Source organism: Dendrobates tinctorius, unplaced genomic scaffold (assembly GCF_039654945.1).
Source record: "Dendrobates tinctorius isolate UK_male_01 unplaced genomic scaffold, ASM3965494v1 ptg000143l, whole genome shotgun sequence".
NCBI lineage: Eukaryota > Metazoa > Chordata > Amphibia > Anura > Dendrobatidae > Dendrobates > Dendrobates tinctorius.
In genome coordinates, this window is record NW_027361810.1 from 8,059,324 (window position 1) to 8,072,973 (window position 13,650).

Here is a 13,650-nt window from a genome sequence, read left to right on the forward strand (position 1 = left end):
GCCAGACACCGTACCGTACCATACTGCACCTTCTCCTGTGTCCAGCCGGACACCGTACAGTACCATACTGCACCTTCTCCTGTGCCCAGCCGGACACCGTACAGTACCATACTGCACCTTCTCCTGTGCCCAGCCGGACACCGTACAGTACCATACTGCACCTTCTCCTGTCCCCAGCCAGACACCGTACTATACTGCACCTTCTCCTGTGCCCAGCCGGACACCGTACCGTACCATACTGCACCTTCTCCTGTGCCCAGCCGACACAATACCGTACCATACTGCGCTAGCCTGGGGTCAGAACCAGAGGGCTGAGTGTAACGGTCCTAACTTCCATAACGGGGATCCCTTTAAGAGAGACTGGGGTCAGTACCAGAGCATTTGAAGGCAATTGCCCTGACTTCCATACCAGGGATTCCTTTAAGCGAGCATGGTGTCAGAACCAGAACGCTGAATGGAATGGCCCTACCTTCCATACCGGAGATCCCTTTAAGAGAGGCCTGGGATCAGAACCAAAGGGCTGGATGGATTTGCCCTGACTTCCATACCAATTATCCCTTTAATAGAAGCCTAGGGTCAGAATCAGAGCGCTGGATAGATTTACCCTGACTTCCATACCGGAGATCCCTTTAAGAGGGAAGATGTGCCTATGGGATGGAAGATGTGTGATGGGTATATGGGCACGGGAGGGTGTGTTTCATTTCTGTCATGTGCTCTCTGTTCCTTTCTGGGGGGCTGGGAGCTTATGTTTCCGGGGATGCTAGATTTCTCCCACCCGGTCACTGTCTGCCGAGGTGTTGTGGAGTGGGAAAACTGTTCCTCATAGCAACCAATCACAGCTCAGCTTTCATATATAAAACAGCTCTGGTGAAATGAAAGATGCTTAGTGATTGGTTGCAAGGCGAACTGTTGCTCATCTCAACCAATCACAGCTCAGCTTCTTTTAAACAGCTCTGGTGAAATGAAAGATGCTCCGCTATTGGTTGGTGATACACACGTACATTCAATTTTATATATATAGATATATATTGCCTAAAATACAAAATAAATGTGTCATCTTTAACTTCAAGCTTTTTAGAGATGATTTCATCTTCCACTTCCTCTTAACAATTGAATTAGTTTAGACCAGGGGGGGCAAACTTTTACATGCCACTATAACTACTATAATACTGCTCCTATGTACAAGAATATAACTACTTATAATACTACTCCTATGTACAAGAATATAACTACTATAATACTGCCCCTATGTACAAGAATATAACTACTATAATACTGCTCCTATGTACAAGAATATAACTACTATAATACTGCCCCTATGTACAAGAATATAACTACTATAATACTGCCCCCTATGTACAAGAAAATAACTACTATAATACTGCTCCCTATGTGCAAGAATATAACTACTATAATACTGCCTCCTATGTACAAAAATATAACTACTATAATACTGCCCCTATGTACAAGACTATAACTACTATAATACTGCCCCCTATGTACAAGAATATACTATATACTGCTCCTATGTACAAGAATATAACTACTATAATACTGTCCACTATGTACAAGAATATAACTACTATAATACTGCCCCTATGTACAAGAATATAACTACTATAATACTGCTCCTATGTACAAGAATATAACTACTATAATACTGCTCCTATGTACAAGACTATAACTACTATAATACTGCTCCTATGTACAAGAATATAACTACGATAATACTGCCCCCTATGTACAAGAATATAATTACTATAATACTGCCCCTATGTACAAGAATATAACTATTATAATACTGATCCTATGTACAAGAATATAAAATCTGCAACTGAATATTTGTTCCATTTATTCATCGGTCTGAGGCTGTTTTGGATGAATGGGAAAGTTGCAGAAGTTTCGGCAACAAAATGTGCAGTAAATGTATCTTTTTCTGCTCAGGCATCTGCAGGAAAGTAATGACCTCCTTCCAGGACTTACAGAAATCTCACTCTAGGACTAATGGTTAATTTACCAAACGTTCATGTTGAACTTGCTAAATATAGAGGCTACATGGAGTCTGCCAATCACACTGCCAGTTCTGGCTCTGAGTCTCCAGGCCGCAGTGTTACATTCACAGCATATTGCAAAACGCCTAACATGATAAATCATCGTTTGTCCCTCAGTAGTGAGGTCCACAACTCATTCCAAGCACTGGCCCCCACATATCCGCCAGGGATCTTGTCTGGGGTCTGGAATGTGGAGTTTACAGTCCAGACACAGGCTGTTCCTTTAACCCCCTTCATTGCTAGAGGGGCTTTTGACAGGTACATAGTTAGAAGTGACAGGATGGGTGACAGACATCATACTCTTTTAAATAAAAAAAAAAGCCATTCCTGCGGCACAATGCTCCGCAAAAAATCCTGCTGGCCCCTGACCAAGCTTGGTCTAGTAAGGATGTCTGTCCATTAGAGGAGTCTGTATCTTGAAAAGTTCTGAACGTTCTGCAACTTTCTGGTGTAAAACTGCTGTTTGCTTTCACTAAATGGAAACTTTTCGGTTTACATCCAGACTCAAAAACTGACCCAACAATTGGATTCCTTGGAGTTTGGTACAATTGCTCCGTACCTCCGCAGCATCAAACCCGCAGCGTCCAGATGTTACAGCATAGTGGATGGGATTTCATGAAATCCCATCTCCACTATGCGCCCTTCGACTTCCCTGCAAAGACGCACATGCGGCGCGTCTTTCCAGGCCGCAGCATGTCAATTTATGTAGCCCATTCACCATCATTAGCTGTGGTAAAACCGCATTATCTTCTGAGTCACATGCGTATTAAGTGCGGGAACGCAGCTTACTACGCATGTGTACTAATTTAAATAATGTCATACCTTGTTTCAGCGGGAGTTCGCGTACACTGCAGTTTTCGTGATGAGCTGAGCTGATTGCGAGAACTACTGCGATCGTGACCGCCTGGGACGGGGTTATCTCCGGTCACTAACCAAGTTCTCAAGATCAGCTGACCATGAAAATTGCAGTGCAGGTGACCACCGTAGACCGAGTTATCTCCGGTTATCAACGGTCATCAGCTTCAAGCTTCGCTGTGTCTGGATGTGAGGATGAGTGGTGGCATAATGCCACCGTTCAGCCAAAGGCATCCAGAAGTAGCAGAGCTGGACTCGTCGTGAGACAGTATGTATATCTCCTTAGCGGACAGGTGAGGATATTGTTGCTTTATTATTTTAATTCTCTTCCAGGAGACGAGGGCTTCGGTGGAATAGGCGATGCAATAACTATGGTTTAATTAAGATCTATTAAAAGGAATCTGTGTCATTATTTCAATTAAAGGACTTTATTCTGGCTGTGTCTATATTTACCATATAAATATAGGATTACTAATGGATAGGTGTCTTATAGGCGCTTCACCATTACTAAGCTGTGGGCTTGATGTCACCTGACAATACAAAGGTGACATCAACCCCACAAATATGAACCCCACTTGCCACCGCTACACGGCAGGTTGGAAGAACCAGATAAAGTGCCACAATGGAGAATACCAGGCCGCAGCTGTCTGCTTTTTCCATGACTGGATAACAAAAATAGGGGGATCCCATGCTATTTTTTTGGGAGGGGATCCCATTATTTTTGTTAACCATCCATGGTAAGCAGACTGCGGAGGCCTGGTATTATCAGGCTGGTAAGGTTCAAGGATATTGGATCCTTACCAGCCTGAAATACCAGTCCCAGTAGTCTGCTTTACTCTGGCTGGTTAACAAATATAAGGGGACCCCACGCTATTTTTTTTAAATTTATTAAAAAGGAGGGGACCTCTCTCCGTGCTTTCTTCCACTTCCTGTGTCACAAGATTCACCATTATGGAAATTAGTACACATGTATAGTAAGCTGCGTTCCCGCACTTAATACGCATGTGACTAGGAGGATAATGCAGTTATACCGCATCTAACAATATTGAATGGGTAATGGGTTATGTTGGTTCTCCACTACATAAAAAGACTTGATGCAGTCTGGAAAGACGTGCCGCATGTCCGTCTCTGTGGGTGAGTTGCGGGCATCGGTGCACGTATAGTGGGCATAGGATTTCTTGAAATCCCACCCACTATGCTCTAATGTCTGCCCGCTGCGGGTTGGACATTGCAGATGTACGCAGCGTCCAACCTGCAGCGTTTACTGACTGTGGGAACACACCCCAATATATCTGCACACAGGAAATCACTTTTTTTCCCTTCCCAGAAGCCAACTTTCAATTAGCTTTATTTCAAGGGACAAAAAAACGCATGAAATGAAAAAACTCATCAAAAACGCATATGGAAAAAATGCATCAAAAACACAGGTGACCTGCCAGTGGCCTCAGATGCAGATTTACCGCAGATTTCACCTGCGTCAAATCCTGAGCTATTCCTGATCATGTGCACATACCCTAAGGCTGTGAGCACACGTTGCGGATTCTGCTGTGTTTCAGACTCTGCGAGTCCGCAGCAGAGTTAGGTGCGTTGTACAGTACCATTGTTTTCAATGGTAAACTGAAAAACACTGTGCACACGATGCGGATTTTTCCACGTAGATTTGCTGCAGGTTCAAATCCGCAGCATGTCAATTCTTTGTGTGGATTCTGCTGCGGTTTCACACCTGCTCCATTGTAGAGGCGTGAAACCGCAGGCTAATCTGCAGATAAACAGCAGGTCCTTTGACCTGAGAATTTACCTGTGGATTTTTCTAAATCCGCAGCTCCTAAAACTACATGTGCACATACCCTTAGATGTAAATGTGAATGCTTCCATTCATTGACAGCAGGCATAGGTCTTAGGAGTGGAGCACAAAGAGTAGTAGAAAGACATAGGACTTCTCATTATATAATGATTAACAATGGACATTGACTTTACAGTTTAGATGTATAAAGTGGTAAATTAAAACCAGAACCTGAATCATCTTCCTTTTTTCCAATTGTGTGTTGTTGTTTTTTTTAGTTTTCACCAGAATTCAGTGATTTGCTTTATAGCGACTTTATGGAAATTATAAACTTGTGCAGAGATGACTCCTACTGGAGAGTGCTGAGAGCATGCTCTGCTTGCTGGAGATAACTTCTATTATTATTTTACCCATTTCCCTATCAGTATGTCTTTGAAGTGTGGGATGAAACCAGAGAACCCGGAGGAAACCCACAGAAACACGGGGAGAACATGCAAACTCCTTGCAGATGTTGTCCTTGGTGGGATTTGAACCCAGGACTCCAGTGCTGCAAGGCTGCTGTGCTAACCACTGAGACACCGTGCTGCCCTCTGGGAGAGTGCAGTGGGCATGTTCTGCTTGCTGGAGATGACTTCTATGGGAGAGTGCAGTTGGTATGCTCTGCTTGCTAGAGATAACTTCTATGGGAAAGTGCAGTGGGCATGTTCTGCTTGCTGGAGATGACTTCTATGGGAGAGTGCAGTGGGTATGCTCTGCTTGCGAGAGATAACTTCTATGGGAGAGTGCAGTGGGTATGCTCTGCTTGCTAGAGATAACTTCTATGGGAAAGTGCAGTGGGCATGTTCTGCTTGCTGGAGATGACTTCTATGGGAGAGTGCAGTGGGTATGCTCTGCTTGCTAGAGATAACTTCTATGGGAGAGTGCAGTGGGTATGCTCTGCTTGCTGGAGATAACTTCTATGGGAGAGTGCAGTGGGCATGCTCTGATCTCTATTGATTACTTACATGAAGAGTATTGGAGATTTCCCTTAGCGAGATGTTTTGAGCATGCCTGGTCTCGGAATGGAAGCGTGCTGTGGGCATGGTTTTTCACTGGAGATGATTTCTGTAGAAGATTGCTATCTCTGGAGTTGACTCCTATGGGAGAGTGTTGTGGGCATGCTCTGTGGCCTGTGCAGAGGTCATTACGCAGAGAGGCAGAAGATGAGCTGTGGCTGCCACCTACCGCCCATGGTGTGCTATCTGTATATAATAAGCTTTTAGTTGTTGTACAGAGAGCACAGCAATCAGTGGATCGCTCTGGGCAATTAATAATGTATCTTCTTGTAGAGTAATGGAGGTGAAGCCATGACTAACAGCTTGCATTTATTCCATTCTTACCTCTACTGACCAGTATCCTTTGCTCTTAAAGGGCCGATACACCTCAAGTTGCCAGATTTATGAGGGTTTGGCATTTTCCTAGACACTTTACATAGTAAGACATAACATTTAAGCCTCTTCCACGCCTGAAATGTCAGATAACAGAGAACAGTAAGATACAATTGACTAAACAATGCACCTCAGGTTTAGTGTCCCTTTAATTGTCTTTGCACCTTCATCGCCCATAGAAAGGCTGTATCTGTGTTGCACATTATAGGATTTGCAGTGATTTGCTGTGGGGTGGCTCTGGGCAGAGGAGGTGGGCATGTCACTCATTTATGAGCGCTGCTTGGCAGACGAAAACTTCAGAGACCGCAGCTCACATAAAGGCTGGAAATGGCGCAACCACAGATCTGTCCCGGCATGACACTATGCAAGGAAATGCAGAAATGCCGCAGCCTTGGAGGCTCTGAGGATCCCAGGCCTGATCCAAGTAGCAGCTCCGAAGTCCTGGAAGTGAGATCTGGACTGATGAGAGACGAGAGGAACAGGGGTCGGATTTAAAGGATCATCACATGATGAAGGGAAAGAAGCTCCCAAACATAATGTGTCCAAAAGTATTAGTGGCTTGTCACATGAGACGGGGGGCGGCTATTACTGGCGATGGCCTCACGTTTTCCCATTACCTTTGTATTCAATGGCAATATAGAAGGGACGCCCTGGGTCCATGGGAAAAATTATGGGGTGAAATGTCCTCTATAAGGGCACTGCGACGCTCCTATGGTACCCATGTCATTGCTAGATACTAAAACAATGCTTTCTTATATTTTAGTCCATTTTTGCAATACTAAAATATAAGAACATCTCTTATGGCCACTGGAAACAGTCAGCAAGCTGCAGTTGGTGGTATTGCTATTATATGTCTCTGCTTAATTCTTTTAGTGTAAACTGACATCTTGGCATGAGGAGGTTCACATATAGGTAACACCTGAAACACAGGTTTATACATGAATGGGTCATATAGCTTCAGCCGTTGTCTGTACATCAGCAGGTGTTCTGCTCATCAAGTCTGAATAATTGTGAATGTTAGTGAAATGAGCCGCCAGAGATACCCATTATCAATGATAGGGATAACATAATGCAACACTAGGCAGCCTACTTACTGATGGTTTCCAGATCGCAGAAAGGGATTTATAGGGTCATAACACTGTCAGAGGCTTTACATTTCCTATATCCAGTTCTTCGTCCAGTAGTCAGACATAAATTACAATCCCAAGACGGTCACACAGCGCATCAGTCCCCTTAGACGCTTAATTCTTCCAAATCAATAAATGGCGCAATAAGGAGAAAATGGCGCGAAAGAAATTCACAGCTCCCTAATTTGTATGATCGGCTGCAAATTAGCTGGAAATGACCCCCCCATGAGATTGTGCAACTGGACAGAATCCTTCCCCACTATTGGGGGTCTCCCATATTCTATAACAGGACACATAGATAAGGGGGGTCTTAACCATTAGAGGGTCCTTAAAAGATTAATATATTGTATCAGAGATACAGAGTCTACAATCAGGAATTAATTGATCTTTCATTTTCTCTGTTGTCTTCTCTGCAGCCTCAGTCTTTCCTAGATGACTGATGGGTGATGTAGTTGTGACCTCTCGTGGATCGTCTTTGATGATGGAGAGTGAAGGGGTTGCAGATCTTACAGATCTATAGGGGAGGTAGGTGGTGAAATGATGGGCCTCATTGTACAGCGTAAATAAAAATATTTAAATATAAACCTTTCAACAACTTCCATATTATTTTGATACAATTCGAAAATGCATCAACATTCCGTCTTAAAGGGGAATACACCACCCACAAGACATTCCAGTACATTCCTATCAAAAGACATTTCTGTCATATCCGTATGATATTGGGAACTCAAAACTATTGGAAAGATTGAGGATTTCTTTTAACCGCTGGTGTGACAACTGTTGGAAGCCGCATCAAGGTAAAGACTGCATATTATGGGGTAGATTTTTACTTTTTTAAAATTATCCAAAATTACTTCATCGAGAATAACCATTTAATAGAAGCTATAAATGTCTAACAGAGGCAGGTCCCACCACCTTTAGAATAGGGGTCTCCTGACTCCTGTGCCCCACATTACCCCATACTACCGGTGAATGTAGGAATGGCTGCACATGTTAAAGGGTTATTCCATTAAAGGGTTATTCCAAAAAAAAGCAAGTTAATTTTCTGATTGCAGAGACACTGCTGCCCTGTGTTGAACGGGGCACGGGTTCATCTGTGTTCTCTACTTTTTCTATGTATAGGGGATAATTTGATTTTTTTTTTGGTAATAACCCTTTAACTACTATGGGTGTACTGAAAACAACTGAGGATATTTGCTTTACTTTTTTGCAACACCCCACAGAAGTGAATGGAGAGAGTGGAAGATGGGGGGGGGGGGGGCGTTGCTTTTTTTAATGCACAATGAGACAAAATTTTGCCACCTTTATCTTAGAAAATCTCCCCCGTTGTCTAATCATTAAACTCTTCCGCAGACATTAAAATGGCCAAGAAAATAGGAATAGTTGATAAGCAAGTCGCAGAACCAATCTCCCGGAAAGCGGGGCGTGGGAGCAGGTATGGCGCCTATAAGAACACGTATTAGTGTTGTGTTTCCTTTAATGTCCACTTAGTACGTCTATAGATTAATGTCTCTTCTGAAAAGCTCACTCAGCTAATTAATAATGACTCATTATCCGCCAGCAGTGGGAACTCTCTATACTTTCTGCAAATACAGCAGTCTCTACCTATAGATCACGTAAAGTGCTGCAGCCCATCAGCATTAAGTCTCTTTAAGTAGCAATCTGTTATCACAAGACAAGAAGCCGGGTGGAGTTTGCCCTTTAGTGTAATTCATTTGCCCTTGATAACTCCTCATCTGGGCTTAATAACAGTGACACATGTTCTATGACGACCAGGAGTAACCTTAGATCTATCACCGCTGGAGGCAGAGTGGGGGTCCTGCACCGGAGTCATGTCTGCTGCTGAAAATGGCCATATGCGAGACTTAGTTTGCATGCTATGCAGTATATTCGTTGCAATTTAAATTTTTAGGGAAAATATATAATGTCACATCCAGTCTGCCGATCATATCTGCCCTGGTGTAGAGGACGAGTAAATGTCATCTTTGAATAACAGGTCACTTTTATTGCTAATATTTTACACCGATTAATTTCTAATGTATCTGTATAGCTGCCGTCATGACATCTGAGACAGAGCTGCAAAACCTCTCCATAGACAAAGGGTTAAATAAAAAATACTGCATGACTGCTGCCACCTCTAGGGGGAGCTCAGTGTTACTGTGTTACTGAATGCGAAACCAAAGAAATGAGCCAGAGCTTAACTTGTGACACTTGCAACCTGCATGAGCATGTTCACATTGTGGCCACTTCACAGACAAAATCAAAGAAAAAAAACAAAATGAGCAAATGCCCTGTAGTAAGTAAATACAGAATAATAATAGCACATATAAATAACATAGGGGAGTGGGCTGACAATATTTTAATCAAAAATGTGCAAAAAACGTCCCACCACGACAAAGTGCACTCAATCGGGACAGTCCTATCCTGTCTCTAGTATTAAAACCTTACCTTGTATTAGCCGACCTCAATGTGAATAACGGCGGGGCAGGATAAAGGCCGACTAGGTTCATAGGACGCCACATAGATGAACTTCCTAACTCAAAAAGGAGGCCACGGTCCTGTTTGTACAAAGTAACAAAGTACCCTATGTTATTTACATGTACTATTACTATTTACATGTTTACTTGCTACAGGTGTATGCTCATTTTGTTTTTTCCTTGAGCTTTGTCTGTTTAGCTAAATGGGTAAACAGTAAACAGGGATCTCCCCCTAGTGGTGGCTGCAGACAGGATCTTATGTATCTCTGTATACAGGGAGCTCCCCCTAGTGGTGGCTACAGACAGAATCTTATCATGTATCTCTGTATACAGGGAGCTCCCCCTAGTGGTGGCTGCAGACAGGATCTTATGTATCTCTGTATACAGGGAGCTCCCCCAAGTGGTGGCTGCAGACAGGATCTTATGTATCTCTGTATACAGGGAGCTCCCCCTAATGGTGGCTGCAGACAGGATCTTATGTATCTCTGTATACAGGGAGCTCCCCCTAGTGATGGCTGCAGACAGGATCTTATGTATCTCTGTATACAGGGAGCTCCCCCTAGTGGTGGCTGCAGACAGGATCTTATGTATCTCTGTATACAGGGAGCTCCCTCTAGTGGTGAGTGCAGACAGGATCTTATCATGTATCTCTGTATACAGGGACCTCCCCCTAGTGGTGACTGCAGTCAGGATCTTATCATGTATCTCTGTATACAGGGAGCGCCCCCTAGTGGTGACTGCAGACAGGATCATATCATATGTATCTCTGTATACAGGGAGCGCCCCTAGTGGTGGCTGCAGACAGGATTTTATCATGTAACTCTGTATACAGGGAGCGCCCCCTAGTGGTGACTGCAGACAGGATCTTATCATGTATCTCTGTATACAGGGAGCGCCCCCTAGTGGTGGTTCCCCTCAATAAAGCTACTGTGGAGTAGAGAAACGCGCGTCGGGGTGTCCCAGGTAGCCGCTGCTGTACCATTATGCGAGTACCTGTCTGCTCTCTTCTCCCCTCCTTCATGATTAGTTTACCATTGTGTTACTGGGTTGTGGAACGTCATGCATATAGGTCATATGGCTGGCCGAGCCTCATTGAATTGTTGAGTGGCTCCTGACTTGCAATGATCATGGCTTAACTCTTTGTATTTAACACTCTTTCTCTAATCATGGGAAATCTATGATTCATTAGAGGGGTTCTTTGGTGTTACTTTACAGTGTTGTACTACATATTCCGGATTCACTGGTGTCTATACATTGTCTATGTTTCTCATGCTGTTTTTAACTTTTGTATACATCAATAAAGATTGTCTATGTTTTTATGCTATACTCTGGTTGTTCTCTTGTTTCTTCAGACAGGATCTTATGTATCTCTGTATATGGGGAGCTCCCCCTAGTGGGGACTGCAGACAGGATCTTATCACGTATCTCTGTATACAGGAAGCTCCCCCTAGTGGTGGCTGCAGACAGGATCTTATCATGTATCTCTGTATACAGGGAGCTTCCCCTAATGGTGGCTGCAGACAGAATCTTATCATGTGTCTCTGTATGCAGGGAGCTCCTCCTAGTGGTGGCTGCAGACAGAATCTTATCATGTATCTCTGTGTACAGGGAGCTCCCCCTAGTGGTGGCTGCAGACAATATTATCATGTATCTCTTATGTATCTGAAGATAGTGACTATTCTATAATTTATGTCTATGTAGTGGGATTTGGAAATGGATTAAATACAAAATTCGATAGTACTGTATATTATGGGATGTGGGCGAGACACAGATAGTTATTAGATAGTTGGATAGATGGAAATTAGATTATTAGGTGGGTAGATAGACTGACAGATAGATGGCTCTAATCTCCTACATATTCTGTGTGTTCTGCTGCCCCCTTTACATCCCTAAATACTGTATATCACACAGTGTGACAGGACTTGGCCTTGGATTAAAGGGATAGAAGCCTCTAAACTATTCCTGCGATGCATATAAATCCTGGGATTCCAGTCTCCATTCATGACGCTCATCGGATAAAACCATGGAATATCTGAACTTTTTGCTTTTTTTTCTCTATAATTCATCATGATACAAAATGTTCCCACTGACGGATCCAGCCCTAACTATCCCCAGATGTTACCAGACATGACTCCCCCCTGGTAACTTTCCCATCCCTCCCTATGCTTAGCGCCAGGGTCAGAGAAGAGAAGAACCCCCCACCCTTCTCTGCCACTTTAATTCCATTCCCCAGAAAACGTATAAAAGCAGAAATTGAACATTTAGATGAGTGCTCACAATATGGTGTGAACTTCACAGACTGAGTCATTATTCCCAAGGCGGCGGCTGAAACACGAGAGCGAGGATCAGAATCATGTTTAACGGTGCACATATGGGGTTCCGTGACACCCCAACATTAACCTGAGGATGATTCACCAGGACATAATTGCTCCTTAATTTCCATGCTCCAATCACTCTACCCCCTTCTCATCAGGACCATTATAGGGGAAAATCCATTCAAGCTGTTGTGGAAGGTCCTGTTGCAGATTCCGGCTTTCAGCTGAATCATCAGACAGTGGAGGAGAAAAAACAGTTTTCCTTTGGACATAAAGCAACTATGATCTGCACCAAATAATGGATGATAAGAACAAGACTGAAGAAACCAGCGAGCCCATACAATACAATTTATAACAGAGCGCCTTCTGTTGCTGGCTAAAGATAGCTGCTCCACAGCATAAGCCTGCAGTGCTGTGTCCCCCATCAGGTCCATGATCACTAGAAGTCAATGGACAGAATAGGTCCTCATTAGGGGCAACTCTGCAGCTCTTCTCTACTTGGACTATTAATGGATAAACCATTTGAAGAGACTTTATAAGCCACAATGAACACATGTTATATGGAAATTCCCCTTTAAATTTGGAGAGAATTTAAAGGATCCTCCAGAACCCTACAGTAAACTAGGTTAGGTTCTAGGTATCTCTACCGATCCAATCTAATATATAAAGCTCAAAGTGTGTATGTATGTGTGTATGTATGTATGTATGTATGTATGTATGTATGTGTGTGTGTGTGTGTGTGTGTGTGTGTGTGTGTGTGTGTATGTGTGTGTATGTGTGTATATCCGGGATAGGCATCCGCACCGTCGCAGCTACAGCCACAAAATTTGGCACAGTCACACGTCTGGACCCCGAGAGCGTCCTAAGCTATGTTGTGAGGCGAAATTTTAACCCTGCGCTTTCCAATTCACCAAACAATTTTGCCCCTATCTACATACTGGGGGAAAAAGTGTGTGCGCGTCAAGCCCCGCCCCTCATTATGATGTCATAATGCCCCTATTTGCATACTGGGGAAACAGTGTGTGCGTATCAAGCCCCGCCCCTCATTATGATGTCACAATGGTTGCCATGGCGACGCTGATGTCATCATAGGTTGCAAGCCCTGCCGCCGCTCATTATGATGTCATAATGGTTGACTATGGGATGGAGGATGTGTGATGGGTATATGGGAACTGGACTATGGGATGGTGGATATGTATGACGGGTATATAGGCACGGGACTATGGGATGGAGGATGTGTGATGGGTATATGGGCACTGGACTATGGGATGGTGGATATGTATGACGGGTATATAGGCACGGGACTATGGGATGGAGGATGTGTGATGGGTATATGGGCACTGGACTATGGGATGGAGGATATGTTTGACAGGTATATGGGCATGGGACTATGGGATGGAGGATGTGTGATGGGTATATGGGCACCGGACTATGGGATGGAGGATATGTATGACGGGTATATGGGCACGGGACTATGAGATGGCGGATATGTATGATGGGTATATGGGCACGGGACTATGGGATGGAGGATATGTATGACGGGTATATGGGCACGGGACTATGAGATGGCGGATATGTATGATGGGTATATGGGCACGGGACTATGGGATGGAGA

At 43.8% G+C, this 13,650-nt stretch overlaps 1 protein-coding gene and 1 long non-coding RNA gene across 10 annotated transcripts in view; one reads left to right on the forward strand and one right to left on the reverse strand.

Annotated features, from left to right (window-relative positions):
• TNS1 (tensin 1) overlaps window positions 1-13,650 on the reverse strand; it is a 461,328-nt gene that overhangs the window by 192,072 nt on the left and 255,606 nt on the right. The window lies entirely within an intron of this gene.
• The window catches only part of LOC141049184 (uncharacterized), a 42,390-nt gene that overhangs the window by 24,388 nt on the left and 4,352 nt on the right, over window positions 1-13,650 (forward strand). Inside the window, exon 2 of the long non-coding RNA XR_012220274.1 lies at window positions 7,660-7,768. This is a non-coding gene — a long non-coding RNA (uncharacterized lncRNA). The remainder of the gene's footprint in view (window positions 1-7,659; window positions 7,769-13,650) is intronic.